Here is a 20,453-nt window from a genome sequence, read left to right on the forward strand (position 1 = left end):
GAGCACTGGAATGAGTAGAAGCCCTCCAACCATGATGTAGTACACGTTGGCATCTGCCTCACTCTTAGTGGAGCCAAATCCTTGAATGTAGCTATTAAGACGATTGCACCATGATCTCTGAGCCTGCTTGAGCCCATAAAGAGCTCTCTTAAGCCTACACACAAGTGTGTCTCTACTGAACTGCTCAAACCCCTCTAGCTACTCCATATAAATCTCCTCTTCAACCACCCCATTAAGTAATGTTGTCTTCAGGTCCATCTAGTGGATCTTCCACCCCATCTGTGCTGCAAGAGCCACAATAGTCATGATGGATGAATACCATGTTGCTGGGGCAAAGGTTGTATCATAGTCTATGCCCTCTATCTGTGAGAAGCCCTTGGTGACAAACTTGGCCTTGTACTTCTCCACACTCCCATCTACTCCATGCTTCACCTTATACATGCAATGTGAGCTTACTACTAATTTTCCCTTAGGTTTTGTCATAATCTCTTAGACATCATTCTTCATGATTAAGGAATATTCCTCCACCATGGCATCCTAACAACCCTGCTGAGAAGCTTCCTCCTTATAATGAGAAGGCTTAGTGTCCACCACCCCTGCCATTAGTGCCATATATCCTGTGTACATCTGTGGCTGCTAGCTCTATATGAACATATAGATAGGAGCTTCAACATGCTCCCAGGCTTATTGAATAAACTTCTTTGTCCACTTGGATTTCTTCCTCCCCGTGCTAGTAATATCTAACTGACTAGCTATCTGCTGTCATCTTGGTCTCTTCTCCTCATCATCTTGCTTTATGTCCTGTGTGGATCCTGTCGTGTTTCCATCTTTCCACCTAGCGAAAGACTTAATCTGTGATCCTGGATGAGACTCCTCCTTGAGAGTGAGTAGCTCCTCCAAATTAGGTACTCCAACCTTCTCTCGCTCAAAGGACTACCTCAGAGCTATGGAATCCTCAAACCTCATTTCCTCTCTGAGAACTATCTTCTTGAGTCCCGGTAGATACTGTTGGGTTGTGTTATATTCTTTCCACGTAGTTAACAGGGGGTTTGAGGGGCACCCGTAACTCCACTTTATGGGGTTCAAGGCAGTGCCTCGGAAAAATTTGGTTTTGGACCCTTTGTTAGGTTGGGCAGACCCACCTATGGTTTTGTGCATGATTTTCGCACATGTTTTTTGGACGCGATGGTTTTCGTTCCATGGTATTGGACGCGATGGTTTTCGGTCCATGGTATTGGATGCTTCGACATGTATAAATATGTATTATAACATTGAAAGGAACATAATGAAAAGTCAAGCTGGTAGTCCTGGTTTTGGGATCTAGGGAAAAATCTCTGTGTATATGTGTTTTATGTGTTCTACTCTCGCATTATTTATTTTCTGTGTTTTAGAATTCATATGCAGGTAATTTATGTACGGGGTTAAAACCTACATTTGGTATCAGAGCAGTTTTGGCTTCAAGGGGACGCCTTTGTTGCTGAGGGGTTTTCGCACGGGCCTGTGGTAGACCCTGTTCAGTGGGAGATCTGCGAGATTGATTCTGGTGGTGAAAGAAGATGACGAGCAGTGGAAAGATAGAGATCGAGAAATTTAATGGTCAAAGTTTTGAGTTGTGGAAACTCAAGATGGAGGATCTGTTGGTGGATAAATATTAGTGGATCACAGTAGATCTGGGTACTAAGCCAACGGGAGTGTCCGATGAAGAATGGAAGAAGTTGGATCGAAAGGCAAAGAGCACAATACGATTGTGTGTCTCAAATTCAATATTGCTGAATGTATCAGGGGAAGCTACGACGAAGGCTTTGTGGGACGAGTGAGGGACTTTGTACCAATCTAAGTCTCTGGTGAATAAACTATTCCTGCGGAAAAAGCTATATAACCTGAGGATGAAATATGGAGACTCGGTGACAGAGCATATGAATGCATTTAATACTGTGGTAAGTCAGTTAGCATATGTTGATATTAAAATTTCAGATGAATATAAGTGCAGCAGTTTGTTTTGTTCTCTACCAGATTCGTGGGATAGTCCGGTTATTGCAATAGGTAGCAATGAAACTGCCTTGCAGTTTGATGAAATAGTCTCATCCTTGCTGATGGAGGAGATGAGACGGAAAAATATGGAGAGCCAGAATGGTGATGCCTTGTCTATAAGAGGACGGTCCTAGAACAGAAACAAAAATAAGTCATCGAGTGGGAGATCTAAATCTAGAGGAAGATCTAAATCTCCAGGAAAAGCTGTAAAGGTGGTGTGCGGGAAATGCGGAAAGGAAGGGAACTACAAAAGGGACTATAAATCTAAAGCTCCTGACAAAGGAAAGGGGTCTGATGAGGCTCCTTCTGCAGAGGCGAAAACCACCACAGATGAAGGTGGGGATGTGTACTTGGCTTCTTCAAGTACACATCTAGATCATGAGGCATGGTTGATTGACTCAGGTGCATCCTTTCACTTAACTCCCCATAGAGAGTGGTTCTGCGAGTGAGAAATACGATGGTGGTGATGTCTTCTTAAGGGATGATAGGAAGGCTAGAATCATTGGTCGTGGAAAAGTAAATTTGAAGTTGCAAGGTGGAAGGGTTAGAACACTTCCGGGTGTTCTACATATTCCTGCATTGGCTAGAAATCTGATTTCTGTAAGCAAGTTGGATGATGCAGGTGTAAAGATAGTGTTCGAGAAAGATACCTGCAAGATGGTTCGGGGAGCACTAGTATTGATGCAGGGAGTTCGGACTGGAACTCTGTACAAGCTGCAAGGTAGCACTGTTGTTGATGGGTGCAACAGTTCTGTGGTTCCTGAAAGTGGAGCTGAAAATCTGGTGGTCTCTGGAGAGAAGACCATGTTGTGGCATCAAAGGCTTGGACATATTGGAGAGAAGGGCCTTCGAATACTTCATGGTAAAGGTATGGTAGAAGGTATGAGTAATAGCTCTCTGGATTTTGATTTATGTGAAAATTGTGTATATGGGAAGCAGAATCGAGTGAGTTTCCCCTCTGGTGGTAAGAGGGCGAAACATATATTAGAGCTTGTACACAGTGATGTGTTTGGACCTGCGAAGGTTCCATCACTGGGTACGTCTGTGTACTATGTATCATTTATAGATGACTTCTCAAGGAATACATGGATATATTTCCTTAAGAAGAAATCTGAAGCCTTTGACAGGTTTAAAGAATTTAAGGCTCTCGTGGAAAATCATACAGAGAAGAAGACAAAGGTGCTAAGGATAGATAATGGTGGAGAGTTTTGCAGTAAGGAATTTGAAGAATTCTGTAAGAAGTGTGGTATAACACAACAGAAGACTACTCCATATACACCTCAGCAAAATGGAGTTGCAGAAAGAATGAACAAGACATTCATGGAAAGGGCAAGAATCATGCTCAGTGGTGCCAGGTTAGGATAGGAATTCTGGGCAGAGGCGGTGGAGACAACATGTTACCTGGTCAACAGATCACCTTCATCAGCATTGGAGGATAAGACTCCACAAGAGGTATGGACTGGTAAGAAACCCTCTCTTTCACATATGAGGGTATTTGGATGTGATGCATATGTACATGTTCCAAAGGAGAAACGAACCAAGTTGGATAGTAAATTTGAAAAGTGCATCTTTATTGGGTATAAGGATGATTTAAAGGGTTATAAGCTTTGGAAACCAGTACGGAAGGTTGTGTACAACCGAGATGTGGTGTTCAGAGAAGTAAAAGATGTTATTAAACATGAAGTCCAACTAAAGGAACCTGAGAAGATAGAGTTTGAGCTAAAGGAGGAAGAATCAGACTCTACAGCAGAGGAGGAATTAGAAGATGAAGAGCCACAAACTTCGAGTGTGAGAAGATCAGTTCGAGAAAGAAGGCAACCAGAAAGGTATAGTCCATTTTATTTCTGTTCAAATTTTGCTTTATCTATTATTGACGATGATCCCAGAACTGTGAAGGAAGCAGTAGATTCAGAGGATGGAAAACTCTAGAAGGAGGCCATGGTTGATGAAATGGCATCTTTGCACAAAAATGAGGCTTGGGATCTGGTGGAGTTGCCGGCTGGAAGGAAACCCATTGGCAGCAAATGGGTGTTCAAGAAGAATACAAATGCTGAAGCAAAGATGGAGAAATACAAAGCTTGGTTGGTAGCAAAAGGTTATTCCCAGGTGTCGGGAATTGATTTTGGTGATATTTTTTCTCTTGTTGCCAAGGTAACTTCTATTAGATTACTTTTATTTGTTGCTGCTGCTTTTGATTTTGAGGTAGAACAGATGGATGTGAAGATAACATTTCTTCATAGGGATCTGGAAGAGAAAAATACATGAAGCAACCTGAAGGCTTTGCAGTGAAGGGTAAGAAAGAACTAGTATGCAAGTTAAAGAAGTCTTTGTATGGGTTAAAACAGTCACCAAGGATGTGGTATCAGAAATTTGATACATTTACACAGGGACTTGGCTTCACCAGAAGCAAAGTAGATCACTGTGTGTATTTTAAATTAATTGGTGACCGTGTTATTTATCTGGTCTTGTATGTGGATGATATGTTGCTGGTTAGAAATGACAAAGAAATTATCCAGAATTTGAAGACCCAATTGTCCTCCAAATTTGACATGAAAGATCTTGGTGCTGCAAACTATATTCTGGACATGGAAAATAAAAGAGATCGGGCAAAGAGGAAGCTCTGGTTAAACTAGAGGCAGTATGTCGAGACAATACTGCAGAGGTTTAATATGCAGGATAGAAAACCGGTGAAGGTTCCTATTCCTGTAGGTGTGAGGTTATCTGCTGAACAGTGTCCCAAGACACAAGAAGAGGAAGAGGACATGTCCCGTGTTCCATATGCAAGTGCAGTCGGTAGCTTGATGTATGCAATGGTCTGTACTAGACCAGACATTGCACATGCAGTGGGAGTATTGAGCAGGTATATGTCAAAACCAGGGAAATAGCACTGGATAGTAGTGAAGCGGGTTTTCAGGTATTTGTGTGGCACTAGTGATTATGGTTTGTGCTACCAAGGAAGATCAGGATTGGACAGAATGTTGGATATTCGTGGCTTTGTTGATGCAGACTAGGTTGGAGATCTAGATCAGAGAAGATCTACAAGTGGGTATGTGTTTAACCTATTTGGAGGTGTAGTCAGTTGGATGAGTAAGAAACAATTTGTAGTGGCACTATCAACTACAGAGGTAGAATACATGGCAGCCACTCATGCAAGCAAGGAAGCACTTTGGTTGCAGAGATTGTGTTCAAGTATGGGGTTAGTACAGGGAGCTATAAGGATAGACTCTGACAACCAAAGTGCAATTTTCTTGGCAAAGAACGCCGCATATCATTCAAAGACAAAGCACATTGATGTTCAGTATCACTTTGTGAGGGATATGATAGAAGACAAAAAGGTGTTGCTGGTAAAGGTGGACACTTCAAAGAATACTGCATATGCATTGACAAAATCTGTGAACTCTAAGAAGTTCTGTTGGTGTAGAGAGACAATGGGCATTTCAGGGCTAGGAAAATGACTAAGCTCTCTTGTGGCGCCCTGTGGAAAGAAAACAAGTGGGAGAATGTTGGGTTGTGTTATATTCTTTCCACATAGTTAACAGGGGGTTTGAGGGGCACCCGTAACCGTACTTTATGGGGTCCATGGCAGCGCCCCAGAAAATTTTGGTTTTGGACCCTTTGTTAGGTTGGGCGGACCCACCTATGTTTTTGTGCATGATTTTCGCACATGTGTTTTGGACGGATGGTTTTCGGTCCATGGTATTGGATGATTTGGTGTGTATAAATATGTATTATAACATAGGAACATAATGAAAAATCAAGCTGGTAGTCCCAGTTTTGGGGTCCAGGGGAAATCTCCGTGTATATGTGTTTTATGTGTTCTGCTCTCACATTATTTATTTTCTGTGTTTTAGAATTCGTATGCAGGTAATTTCTGTATGGGGTTAAAACCTATAGATACACCATGTATATCTGAGTTGTATCACTATATCCCACAAAAATACCCTTTTCTAATGTGGGAGCCAACTTATTCCTACTATCTGTGGACACACAATAATAAAAATGTGCCAAAAATATGGAATTGTGGAAAAATTGGCTTCTTGCCCATGAATTCCTCTTCTAGTGTAACTCGTCCAAGAGCATTGTGTGGATTCCTGTTCTGTAGAAATACAACAATGTTGCATGCATTTCCCACAGGAACATAGGCAGTCCCTGATCATGCAACATGATGTTGTCTACTCCAACAATACTATGGTTCTTTCTCTCATCCAACCCATTCTACTGAGGGTTATGGAGTGTTATCAACTCTCTCCTAATGTCATCCTTTTCACACAAATCTTTGAAGGAATTGGAGATATATTTTCTGCTATTATCACTCCTCAATGCTTTGATCTTCTTCCTTATTTGGCTTTCTACCAAGACCTTATACTCCATGAACTTTGAGAAGACCTCATCCTTATTCTTCATAAAGAATATCCAAGTTTTACAAGAATAATCATATATGAAAGTGACATAATACTTGTGTCTCATAAGAGATGGAGAATATAAGGGCCCGTATACATCTGAATGCACCAGCTCCAAAATCCCTTTGAATCTATTGTCTCGGCCCTGAAAAGAAGTCTTGGCATACTTGCCAAGTGTGCACCCTTTTCACACATAATTTTGATCAAAACTACATGTTGGTAATCCTGTGGCTATCTGTTGAAGAATCTTTAGCACCCCATGAAGCAAGTGGCCCATTTTCTTATTCCAAAGTTCTCCAACATCTCTACTCTTCTCACCACCTTCCTTGCTACTCAAGGATACATATGTCTCAATATGCAACTTGTAAAGGTTCTTCAACCTCACACCTATCTTCTTCACTTCTCCATATGTTGTGTTTGAGGTACGCCTTACCTCTGTTAAAGATGACATCATATCCCTTTTCCTCAAGGGTAGTTATTGAAACATGGTTTTTCTTCAAGCCTAGGACATATAGGACATCAATGACATGGAGAGAGATCCTAGACTCTATCTAAAAGCTAAAAATACCAACTCCCCTAGACAAGTAATTTCCATCGTCTCCTAGCTCGATATGAATCTACAGGTCCTTCTTCTTCAACTAGCTGAAATAATCCTTGTTCCTAGTCATGTGGAAGGAGGCTTTGAAATCAATATAACACAAGTTACTTCTATTGAGGTTGTCATGCAAGCTATCAACGAGAAATATTTCTTGAATTGATAAACAAGCCCATCTACCTTAATTAATGCAACTTCATGGTTCTTACTGGACCTTTTATTCTAATTAGGACACTTAGAAGCATAGTGCCCAAACTCATGGCAATTGAAGCACTTGATATTACTCTGATCCTTCTTCTTCTTCTTGCCCTTTTGATTGGACTTGACATTCCCTTTCCCTTTCTTACCCTTGGCTTTTTCTGTAAGAGAAAAATTCTCCTCATCCTCGATCGCTGTTGATCCACCATGTTTGGTTCCTCTCTAGATCTCTTCTTGAATGCAGCCAGTCCATAACTTTTCCTAATCAGGAAAATTATCTCAGCCACTAATAACATCCTAGAAGCTATAACAAGACTTATGAAGTCCTAGTAGAGAAAATCTCAAAAGGTCACTCTCTGGTATAGTGACACCTACATCACCTAACTCATCTATAAACTAAGTGCACATCAAAATATATGAGATAATGGGCTATCCTTTTCTCATCATGATGCTCCTTAGCTTTTCCCTGAGAGATGACTTCCTAACATCACTAGTACTGTAAAACAAATCAAATATGGCTTTGAACATCTCAATCGCTATCCCATAGAGATAAGGAATAATATGATCCTTTCCCCCTCTAGATTAATCCTCTTTACCTTGATATCATTCTTGTTATGTTGGGCCAACTGTTGGGGAACTTGAGGTGGTGGGATTTGATTCTTGATAAACTCTCCTACCCCATTATCCTCCAACACTATTGTAATATTTTCCTTCCATGAGGAGAAGTTAAATGCTCTTTATAAACAATGGTTTTCTCTCAGTCCTTGGTATGCAATCCTCCTTGTCCAAAGAATTGTTGTTCATAAATCTAAACTCTGTTTTTCACAAATATGATATCTTTGTGTTGGTCTTTACGCTATTATTTTCTCTGATACCATGTAAATTTTCCTTGAAATTTTGCATCTGCTAAATGAGAAATATGAAACTAACTTTGTTTCACTAAGATACAAAACTTCTCTACTTTAAATAAGCGGTGAAATAGAAATAGAGATAAAGAAACACAATCACACAATAGACACAGTAATTTTTTTTATGGAAACCCAACTGGGAAAATCCTATTCTTGTTGTAGAATTTTATTGATAGTTTGAGCAAATAGATCTCTAAATTACAAGGCAATCTGTTTCAATAGAAAACACAAATGGTCTCCCTACTTATACTTAGGTTGAAATTCCCTGCAAGAAACCTAACCCAACTCCTACTTCCTTGTGAAGTCCAATCCCTACTTTCTAGCACAGGAAATATCCCATTTCCTAGCACAATAGTGGCTCCTATCCTTTAAGAATTTCCTCCTAATTTCTAGTGCAATCCTAGTAAGAAAGCTCTCTCAACAAATCCGCGTGTGGGATTTTCTTTGAAACAATATCTTATCAAGAAGATCTCCTTAGATAAACTCATGCAAAGGATAATTATACAATTGTGCCTTTCATCCTCCTCTTAAGAAATTCGATCATGCTATATCTAGAAAGTATACTTTTAAAACATGAGATGAGTTTGACTTGTGAAGTGTGTAGATTTGGGACACCTCCCGTGGCTTTCTAGGTGTTGGCTTAAAGTGTGGGGAGATAGTACTGAGGTGATAGTGGGGATATCTCCTTTGTGATTACCCCTGACACCTTGTTCGTGACCTTATCATGGGTACGAGTTTGGGAGGTAACATTACCTAACAAAAAAATATGTTGAAAGGATGCTATTGGATTAAGAAAGGTGGCAATAGCATTTAGTACACACAAAGATGAGGATACTCTTCCATTCTTGAGGAAGCCATCTACTAGATTTGGGAGGGGGATTGTAATTCAATGGACAAGAAAAAAACTAACTCCTAGTAGTGTTTTAGTGGACAATATCTTTCAACAAAAGAAACTTGAGGAGGTTCATATTTACTATTGGATCCTTTTTCCATATCAACTTCTTTTCATATAATATTGCACAGTCTCATTTTGTTTTCAAAGATGTGTTAGGCTCTACTTGGATGTATCTAATAAGGTATGTGCCTCCTAGTTTAGTGAATCTTAGAACCAAATTGTTCATTAAGAAAAAGAAGGAGGTGGATAAAAATCCTAGCACTTCTAAAATCATCATGTGCCTCATCCAATATTAGTATTTTTTCTAATGGATCTATGGATGTGGCATGCCATCCACTCATCAATTTCATGGTGTCATTCGAGAATGGACTAACCTTTTGGAAAATGGTGGATGTTCTTGGAAAATACAAGGATGCACATTATATGGGTAAGTTGTTCATTAAATTCATTGAAAATGTAAGTTTCGAGCCTTGTTTCCAAACTATCATAGATAATGGACCTGTTTGTAAGGCTTCTAGCGTGTTTGTTGAAACTAAAAATCGATAGATAGTTTGGACACCCCGCATTATTCATTCTTTGAATTTAGCACTTAAATCTATTTTTTCAAATATGACATGGATGGGAACTCTCATATATGATGCACAACATATTCACAAGTTTGTACAAAACCACACAAATATCCTCACAACTTATAAAGAGTACACAATTTTACCATTGTTGAAAATAGTGGATACTTGGTTTTCCTCCTCATTCCGCATGCATATCTTACCATTAAGAGCATGAGCCCTTTCACTTATTTGTTCAGGATTGTAGAAACATGCAAATTCGTCTTAGCTATAAGGGGTGGGGCACCATGATTAAGTATGCGAAGACCATTATTATAAAGAATTAGTGTCTTGATTATGGGATATTAACAAAGATCTTATTCATTGCCATATGGGATGTTCTTATCATTAGATGGGAGAAGAATTTCATACCATTGTATTGCTTGGCTCACTCATTAAATCCCAAGTACTCTAGTAATGGCTAGCTCCATGGTGGGTCTTTAAGTAAATTCTCTCCTCACATTGATAAAGAGGTTTTACAATAGAGAAAGAAGCGTTTAAAACAATATATCATGATTGAGCATTCCATGATGAGTTGGATGAATTTTTCATAGAGTTTTCCATTAGCAACAAGATATTTATGTGCTTAGGGGATTAATAAGAACTATTCTTCCTAGGGAACTCATGGGGAAACATGTCCTATTTTATAATAGCTAGCCATTAATCTCCTCTCTTAGGCTATTTCATCCTCTTGTTTCTAGAGGAATTGGAGCACATATGGGATTTTTGCACTTTGAAGAAGAGAAAGCTTGAGTAATCTAGAGTAGAGACAATGGTGTATGTACACTCCAACCTTCATCTTATTTATAGGATGAGGGAAAAGTGGTTGAAGGGAAAGAAAAAGATGTGGGATGTAATTTTCATGTTTGTTATCATCATTAATGTAGTAACTAGTTGTATAAATATTTTATAAATGTTCGAATGTTTGAAAAGTTTAGATCTTGTATTAGGATCATGTTTTAGGGTTAAGCGTGTCTTGTGTCAAATACTTGTATTGGCATTTCTTACATGTCTGGTGTCCTAGTGTCACATGACTTGGACAAGTAGATTTTTTCATTGTCATTTGTTGCATGTATTTAATTAGGGCTAACATTTTTTAATGAAGAGTAAAATTCTCTTAATTTTTAAAATTATTTATTTTGTGACTAGAAGAACCGACAATTGGGTCAGTTTCACACTTGCTTGACATAGTGTCGATTCCAATTTCTACCACTATAACTTCCAGGTGCCTATGTATTCCCCTTTCGTAGACAAGCGTTAATCGAGGGATTTGAAATTTGGATCTCATACTTTATATAACACTTCATAACATGGCTTTTCCAATTGAACTTTCTCGCAAGGGGCTCTCCAAAAGTCTATTTTATATAGATAATTTGTTCTTTTTTATATACACATAATTTCTTGTTAGAGTTTCTATTTCTTCCCTGCTTCTTTTGCTATTTTTTCTTGGTATCTAGAATGAAGTGAGAATTTATAGCAAATTCTATGTTTCTACCCCCTTTTCTTCTAATAATAAAGACTACCTCTGATAACACACACACACACACATATATATATATATAATAAAGACTACCTCTGATAACACACACACACACACACACACACACACAGATATATATATATATATATATATATATATATATATATATATATATATAGATATAGATATACCTACCTCAAAAATTACATAGAAAACTTAATTTTTCCAACATAAGTCTCTCTCCTTGCTACATATCTTTGTTCAATTTGCAATTCACTAGACTTCAAAGGCGAATTATTTGGATTTTGATTCTCTCTACTCTAACACCATGTTAAACTTTTAAGTGTGAAAGAAATATCCATACATTTTTATAAACAAATTCATGTAAAATATATGCTTTTTTTATTACAATGAAATCATTTTATATGGGGTTAATCTCTTTTTATGCAATTTCTTATGTAATTGGGTAATGGTACAAATTAACTATCTTATTTAATAATATTTGGTTCTTGATTGACTGGTCACTTATATGAATGTGACTTTTACGTTGGATTGTAAACATTATTGGAGCATTAATAACCCCAACAAAAGGCAAGATGTGGGGTAATAAAACCCTAACATTATTTGTTATGTAGCCCCACTACCCTTGTAAAAGATACAAATCTGATTTTTTCATATCAGTCAAATTTTGAGTTTGTGAGAGAACTTTGGTGATCTAACTTTTCTATGTTTTTGGTTCATGTTTTTCTAGACAATATATGTGTAAGTGTAAGCTATTTTCCAATATCTAGATCTAGACTTACCAAAATTTCCATTGGACCTTGATTTACATCAATTTCAATAAACTTAGATTATAACTTAAATGGGAATCTGCGTGGAAAATTTTATCTTTGACTATTCAAGTTTTTCAAGTTTTTATTGCTAAAAGTAGGCATTTGAAACATAAAAATATTCGATAGAACTGTTGAAAAATATTTGCATTCACTCCCAAAAAGAACCTCATCTTGCGTTCATTTGATGCCAATTGAAAATCTTCTTGCTACAGTCCAAAAATGTCTTCATCCACTGAGAAAAATGGGTGTTGTTTTTCACTAACCGTCCTCTTTCTGTTGGTGTTTCCTCTCTTCGGTCTCAGACAATGAATCTCCGGGGTTTAAGGCATAATGTGAGCATTAAATACACTAGTGGTGTCCTAACATATAAAAATAAATTATTTTTTGGTTTCTTTTCTTGGGTGGGAAGTTGGCCCTACCATAAGGGATAGTTGGACCTTCCCTACTGGGTAGAGGAATATACTTTGATCTAGTGTCGTTTGTGATAGGGGACATTCCTGGGATACCCCATGTTGATAGGGGATGGCTCAACCCAGGTTGTACCTTCTTTTGGGATGTAAAGAGATGCCCATGAGTTGTTCCATGTCGCCAATTCCAAGGAAGTAGGGGATGTTTGTAACCCCTTAGTTGACTGCAATAGATGCACTTATAGCAACTGCAAATTTTATAACAATAGTCTTTTTTGTTTTTCGCGACAGGTTTGATGTTGAAGAAGCTATCAAATTGGTTCGATTAGAGGAGGATCTGCATGTTTTTTTACTGATTTCTTTTTCCTGGTCGTTAGTTTTGAAAAGTAGGGATTGGATTATCAATTCATGCAGTCATTTTGATTGTATTCTATGACATTAAAAACTATGCAACCTTTGAACTGTTTGTGATGATAATAATGTTTTTTTTGTTTGCAAAGGTTGAAAATGGGGTCTCGTTGAAGGAGGTCATGATGTTGACATGGCAGATTACAAGTACATATTTCCTTAGTTGTTGCATTTCTAGGTCTTGTGAAGTATTGAATTTGTTCGACTATTTCCATAAGTTGTAGTTTTTCAAGTTAGAGGAACAAATGTTTGAGTTGACCCTCATGTTAGGCCATTTATGCTTTTCTCGCAATTGGTGATACCATGAAGGTGAAGTTCCTAGACCTAGTGTTGAAGAGCTCTTTGGAGAAAACATACAACGTGTCATTCATTCTAACAAGATAAAATCATGTCGAAATTGGAGATTCTTATCTTCCATTCTACCTCTATCCAAAAGCATTATGCTTAGAGGTTTTATGGTTTACTTTTATTGATGAAGCACAAGAGCCTTCACTGGGCAAGATTTGATGGTATTTTCTATATTCGACTGTATATGTGTCATTTTTCTATTCGCCAATGGTTGAATAGTAAATAGAGTGCACATGGTATGAAGAGACCAAGTTGCAAATCTCGTGGACACTTTTCCCACCATTCTAATGTGGTGCGAAGTAATAAATAAATATTAACTTTGCATCAATTGCATATGTGGCTTTTGATTTGAGCTGGATAAGACACATATATATGGGGCTTCTTGATACAGGTGGTTCACATATTTTACTTTTATTTTTGAATTATCCAAGGGGATTTCTTTGTCTTGATATAAGTGCATATCTTGAATGATCTTTCTTCAGTCTTTTACCAAACGGGTTGCAGTTTCTAGTTTATGGTAATTATAGTAATAGACGCTAATGTTTGGTTCTTGAAATGATAATCTTCTTGCAATTTTCGTTTCTCCCCTCTAATTGGTTATGTAGTGAAGTCTTGGCCATTCATTATATTGTTGAGTTGTGACAAAGACACCAAAGGGAATTTCAGTGTTTGCATTTCATTCCTTCGTCATATTTCTTGACCGTTTTGGATACATATAACTTTTCAATTCGCAGATGCTTCCTTTATACAAGTCTCTTTGTTTATGCATCGCATTATTATTAAATGCGTTCCTCTATCCTACTTCCTCTCTAATATTAGGGCCTCTAAAGTTGGTTTATTCATCCTTCTTTTTGCAACATTGTTTAAAGCAGGAGTGTGTACAACTATTGGCATAATATGTTTTCTTCTTATTAGAATTTCCTATCATTAATCTATCGAGTTAGCTAGCCTTTGTTAATGATATACAACTAATTGTAGTGTGGGTCAAAAGTGAAAGATGGTAGCACACCACCTTGGTCAAGTGATACACTGCATTATAGATCATTTAACACCATCAAAAATCCCTAGAGAACCCAAGATCCTGAAACTTGACAGTGGCAACATTTTCTTAACTATTTTCTTAGTCAAATTGCTTGTTATTTTTCTCTATTTATTTATAATTTAACTTTTTACCACAAAAATTAAATCATAAACTTATTGATAGACATCAAAACATTGGTCTCGTTATACATCTCACATCATCGAAAAAATATATCATAAAATTAACTAAATTATAATTTTTTTTATAAATTATTAATAATTATAAAAAATAATGAATATATCAATTAAAACATTTTAAAAACATGTAACAAACTTTTTAATCCTGGATATTCTTAGCCTATAAATAGGTTTTTTTGATGGATTATAATACCATAAGCCCAACAAACCATATATATATATATATGAAAAGAAAAAATGATATAATTACCTTCGAAATAAATTTCAACCCTCTATCTCGACTACTATCAAAAATATTCGATAGATATTTCATAAAGGTTAAATACCTACAATCAATAAAATATTGATAATTAAATTTAAATTCTAGAAATCTTATTTCCAAATAAACATACCTATGGAAATAATCATTGATTTTATTGAGCCTCAAGGGTTAGCTCAATTGGTCAAGATCGGGTTGTTAAGTACCTTGTTGATTGGGAGGTCACACGGTCCCTTCGAATTGATCTACCAGGATTAAATTCAAAATTCAACATGACAATCAAGTTTCTCTGCAATACATTTCCCAAGTAAATCTACCGGAATTTTCCCTCATCAAAGAAAATGATTGGTTTAATTGTAAAAATTATAGAATACATATTTATAATTGATTTGATTTTATAATATTTTTATTAAAAAAGTTAGGATAAATATGAATATTTTGTTACTTGGAATCTAATGTAAATGAAACGAGAGGAAACCATTAGATTGCTATTGAGTATTATAAGTCTCCTAGAAATGAAAAGTACAAAATAAAGGAAATTCAAAGTTCAACATGGAAAACAAGTTGCTCCGTAATACATTTGGCATGTAAATAATTTTGCAGTACATTTGACATGTTATATTTATATATTACCTTAATAATGGATTACACTTAGTTTATTTTTCCAAACACACATTGTTATTGGTTTGCATAACTAGTTGAATTATTTATCAATGCTTGAAAAAAAATGATTTAGAGATTAAATAATTGGTTATACCTACAATGAATATTTGCTCAAATTTAGATTCCATAATTCACTACATGACCACATTTTATCACTTTATGGGCATTAATCTTATTTTAATAAATTGTTAATTTTGCATTCAATACATTTACCTATAATCAAAATTCAACATCTTTGAGTTGGGCCAGGGGGCTCTCTCCAACTCAATATGGAAGAGGTGTTGTGATGTTATGTTATGTAAATGAAAATAATAAAAATAAAAATAACTATACCTTAAAATAAAAATGAGTTCAATCTAAAATAACAAAAACAAAAATTTTCAAGTTATTATTTATTATTTTTATTATTTTTTTGGGTAATTAATATAAATTTGACTTAAGTTATTGATGATTTTTAAGTTTATGGAAATCCATGATATTCATGTAGAATATAGCTTATTTAAAGGTGGAATAACTCTTTATTTATAGAAAATAATGTTAATTGAATTTTCTAATTATATTATTTTTATTGTATCTTAAAACTTTTGAAGAGATAAAATTGATTTTTTAAATGATTTGGTAGCTTTTTTTAGATGATCCAGTAAGACAACTAAAAATTTTTTATATACAAAATTTCCTAAATAATTTTTTTATTTCAAAATTTGGAATGTGTGAAGGATAAAAAGCTCCCTTCCATTGACCGATCAAATAGCAAAAACTATTTTTGGATTGAGATCAAACATTAGGTGGTCTTATAGTCATCAAATGAAATTTTTCGCGATGAGAGGTCATGTTGCTAAAACGTTTATTCAAATCAACTGCGTACGAAATGACGAATCTCATCTCATTATCAATAACATAAATTGCAAAAATGAAAAATGAAAACACACATTAAAAAAATAAAGCCAATAAAAATGTTAAATTAACTGCAACAAAAGAATTTATGAATCACATTGAAAATTAACTTTGATTCGGAAATAAAAGAATTTATAAATTAACTTTAATTTGGGAATTAATACTATGATTGGAGTTGACCAAATTTCATTAAATATCAAAGAAAGATACTAAAAAAGTAGAGATGAGTCTTATAATAAAATTGATAATAAAAATTTGAAAAGAAAATTTCAATCACAAAGTATAAATGATGGATCATAATTTATTTACTAATAATATTATTGCTATTAATTTTTTTAATTAATTAATAAAGTATTGTAAAAAGAGTTTGAAAATATTACAATTATATATGGTTATGTAAACATCTTATCATTTATATTTTTAATATTAATTATATTGAAAGTGAAATATAATAGGTAAATAATATTACAAGGATATTAATAATAATATTATTATAACCAACTTAGATCCATTTTAATTTCAGATCTATCAAGGACCTAGAGGGACCTAGAGGAATCAAATTTCTTAAGGTGCAAACCTCTTTTTTGAATGCAAAACTTAAGAAATTTTATCCATCTTCGCGCTTGATAGATCCATAGTTAAGATGGATCTAGATTGGTAGTGAGAATTCCTACTGGTAATCCCAAGGGGCTTAATGAATTTTAATCCTAATACCCCCATGAACATTTGCAGAAGAGCATCAACCAATTAGGTAACCCTTGGGGTTCATATAGGCTAACACTTATATTTATATATGTTTTTTGAAATATGCTTCATGATTTCTATATACTAACTAGGTGCATTTGAAATATCATAAATGACAAAGACTTCTCACCATGAGACAAAATAGAGGGTAGAACCAAAACCCCTTAGAGGGGAAAAAGGATGACAAAGGTCTCTCACCATGAGACAAAATAGAAGGTAAAACAAAAATCCCCTTAAAGGACAAAACCCTAGATTGTTGTAACTAATCTTCTTTGTCCACCAAACTAGAGAGTCAAACACCACCACCAAGCTTAAGTTGATATCTATGCGATATTAGAAATAATAATTAAACATTTATAGACACAAATATATGATATGAAAATGACATTCACCAAGAATTTATAGCATATAAAAATGTGATACAAGGCCGTTTTATATAGTATAATTGGGGTATCGGCTTAAAACTTTGGGTCACACTTAATAACATATTTATTGATTTATAGTACAATGGGCAAAGAAGTGACATACATGCATACATTTATCCATTTGAAAAAGCCTATAATAAAGTGTTTAAATTACATTTTATCACAATGCCAAATTTCTTAAGGAGAAAGCCATATGACTCTAAAAACCTTGACCCTAGGTGTTAAGGTGGAGAAAGAAACATAGGGCCTAAGGAACTTAGTTGAAACACCAAATTTTGAGACCATAACTTTTACGTATAAACTACATTTTGGGGCTTACTGGTTTCATAGAAATTTATTTTCGAGCTTTACAAGTGTGGTAGGCTAGAGCCAAGAAAGGGCCTTGATAATTTGAAAAACAAAAATTGCATGGAAATGACTTGACAAATGCATTAGAAATTTCATTGTTTCCAACTAGAAAAATTCAAGAGTATTTATCAAAAGGTGGTAAATTCAACACACTGATTGTGTAGACTCTTGAATGACCACCTAGGTCAAATTTTATCCTCTTTGAAGTGATGGTTCCATTGCATTAAGTTTTTTGAATTAGAGGGGGAAACTTTTTCTAGATTTGGTTCCCTATTAACCAAACTATGTTTTGGGGGCTTACTGGTTTCATAGAAAGCTATTTTCGAGCTTTTCAAGTGTGGTAGGCTAGAGCTAAGAAAGGGCCTTGTTAATTTGAAAAACAAAAAATGCATGGAAAAGACTTGACTAATGGATTAGAAATGTCATTGTTTCCAACTAGAAAAATTCAAGACTATTTATCAAAAGGTGGTAAATTCAAGACATTGATTGCATAGACTCTTCAATGACCACCTAGGTCAAATTTTCTCCTTTTTGAAGTAATGGTGCCATTGCATTAAGTTTTTTGTATTAGAAGGGGCAATTTTTTCTAGATTTGGTTCCCTCCCTATTAACCACTTATCCTAGTAAAGAAGTTGTGTTACTTTGAGGACTTGATAGAGTTGTAGTTTTTGTTGATGAATGCTCTTCATTTTGGTGTCTATGATCCCACATGTTGTAGCTTGTTTGATGTGAACACACTTCAACTTTGTAGTGATTAACTACTCTACCACCTCTAATATGTCCAACAAAGGTGTAAAGTATTACAGAAGCAACACCACATTAAACAAGTGTAAACCAAATAGGGGTTGTAGGTTATGTTCATAAGATTTATTTTCCATTGCCATAATGATGGTATAAGACTCATAGAAGAATGGTTTGAGTTCTTTGTTATGGTTTGCAATTCACTCCTACAAGTGTAACCACACTTATCACTGACCTCGTATTGGTGTGGAACTCGGTGTTGCTTACACTTGGCATTTGTTTTCTATATAATTTATTGCACATACTTTTGGAGGTGATATAATTATTCAACAATTTTGGTAGAATTATTTAGCTCCTTTTGAGCATGCAAGGACTTTTCATATGATGATAAAGTAGGTAGGGCTATTTCAATTGGGGCCCATGAATAGAAACCGAAGGACACTTGAAAAAAGATATGGGTAATAGAATTGCGAAGAGATTTATTGTAGTTGTGTTAAATTGATCCGAATGGAAAGTGGCATCAACCCATGATATTCATCCACCCATGGTATTGTAAGTGGCATCCACCCATGGTATTTATCCACCCATAGTATTGTAAGTGACATCCACTCATGGTATTCATTTACCCATGGTATTTTCCCATGGTATTCATTTACCCATGGAATTGACCCGTGGTATTGTAACCGAAAAATACTATAAGTAACAAGTCGTATTTTGTAAAAGGACAGATTGTCCACCACAATGTAGTCCTTACAGTTATTATCTATTTTAATAAAAAAAATTGTGGTTTTGTTTATTGGGCATTCTACTCTTTTTCTTCTGGCAATTTCAAATTTTCAGATCTTGGGGGCCTCCCCCCCAAGATCCATTTCAATCTTTTAGATCTTGAGGGCCTCCCCCCAAGATCTGGATCAGTGGTATCAGAGCAGGTTATGATTCCATGGGAATGAGGGTTTCATGCATATTTCAGTTTCAATTTTTTGCAGCAATATTCAACAAAATTCAGGCACACACTGCGACCTCCACAGAGCACTTTCTTGGGCCAAGCAGGAAGAATTTTTCTTTTTTTTCATTTTTTTTTAGGATTTATTTTTTGGGCGGTGAGTTTGCAGATCAGATCTGAAACATTTGGTGCAATATTTACAAAAAAAAATAACATATCTAGATTCCTTGTGAAAAAATACCAAAAAAAAATAAAAATCGGCCGAATCAGAGTCTAAATGAGGGAGATATCGCTGATTTAAAATCAACTATGTTGTATAATTGCTTTTTGATGACAACTGGTGGACGATGACTCTCCTACCATTTTTTGAAGTTTTTGTGCAGAATTTCAAAAGAAGGATTGTATATCTGAGCTCCTCTTGAAAAATCACCCAGTTTAAAAAAAAATGGGTCAAATCGGAGTTCGGATGTGGGAGATATCGTTGATTTAAAATCAACTATTTTTTCAGCACTTTTGGGACGACAAAAAAATTGCAGCGTGAATTTGAGATTCTAGAGCGTCCAAATAAGGATTTCCAACACATGGAAAGATGAAAAATGGTCCTTCTACTTCCAAAAACAGGTTATAATAAATATTCTAAGTTATATTGACCAAGTTATGCCCATTTTAATTCTGGAGCAACATTCAGAGCGGGTTCCCGTTGGAGACATGCCCTCCCACCCCACTTTAGTAGGTACCTGCTTCACATTCATCAGTTTCAGCATAGCAGCATTCATCTTGGGTTATTTGTAGACGTGCCCTCCCACCCAGGCTATGTAGGCACCTGCTACTTCATCAACAAACAACATCACGGTTATGGGTCAACTGCATAAAATCCTTGTCATCGAAGTCCATTTGCTAGGTCGCACACTATCAACATCACAGTTGGTCACAAGCATTACAGTGTATCCCTATCCTCGGATCTTCGTTTTTCATGGTTATGGGTCATCCAGAAACCCACACTTCATCGAACTCCATTTGCTATGCCGCACACTGTCAGTATCACAGTTGGTCACAAGCATTACATGGTATCTCTGTCCTCGGATCTTCGTTCATCATGGTTATGGGTCC

The sequence above is a fragment of the Pinus tabuliformis genome, chromosome X, assembly GCF_031772625.1.
Source record: "Pinus tabuliformis cultivar Carrire ecotype Pingquan chromosome X, CPIR1, whole genome shotgun sequence".
Classification (NCBI taxonomy): Eukaryota; Viridiplantae; Streptophyta; class Pinopsida; order Pinales; family Pinaceae; genus Pinus; species Pinus tabuliformis.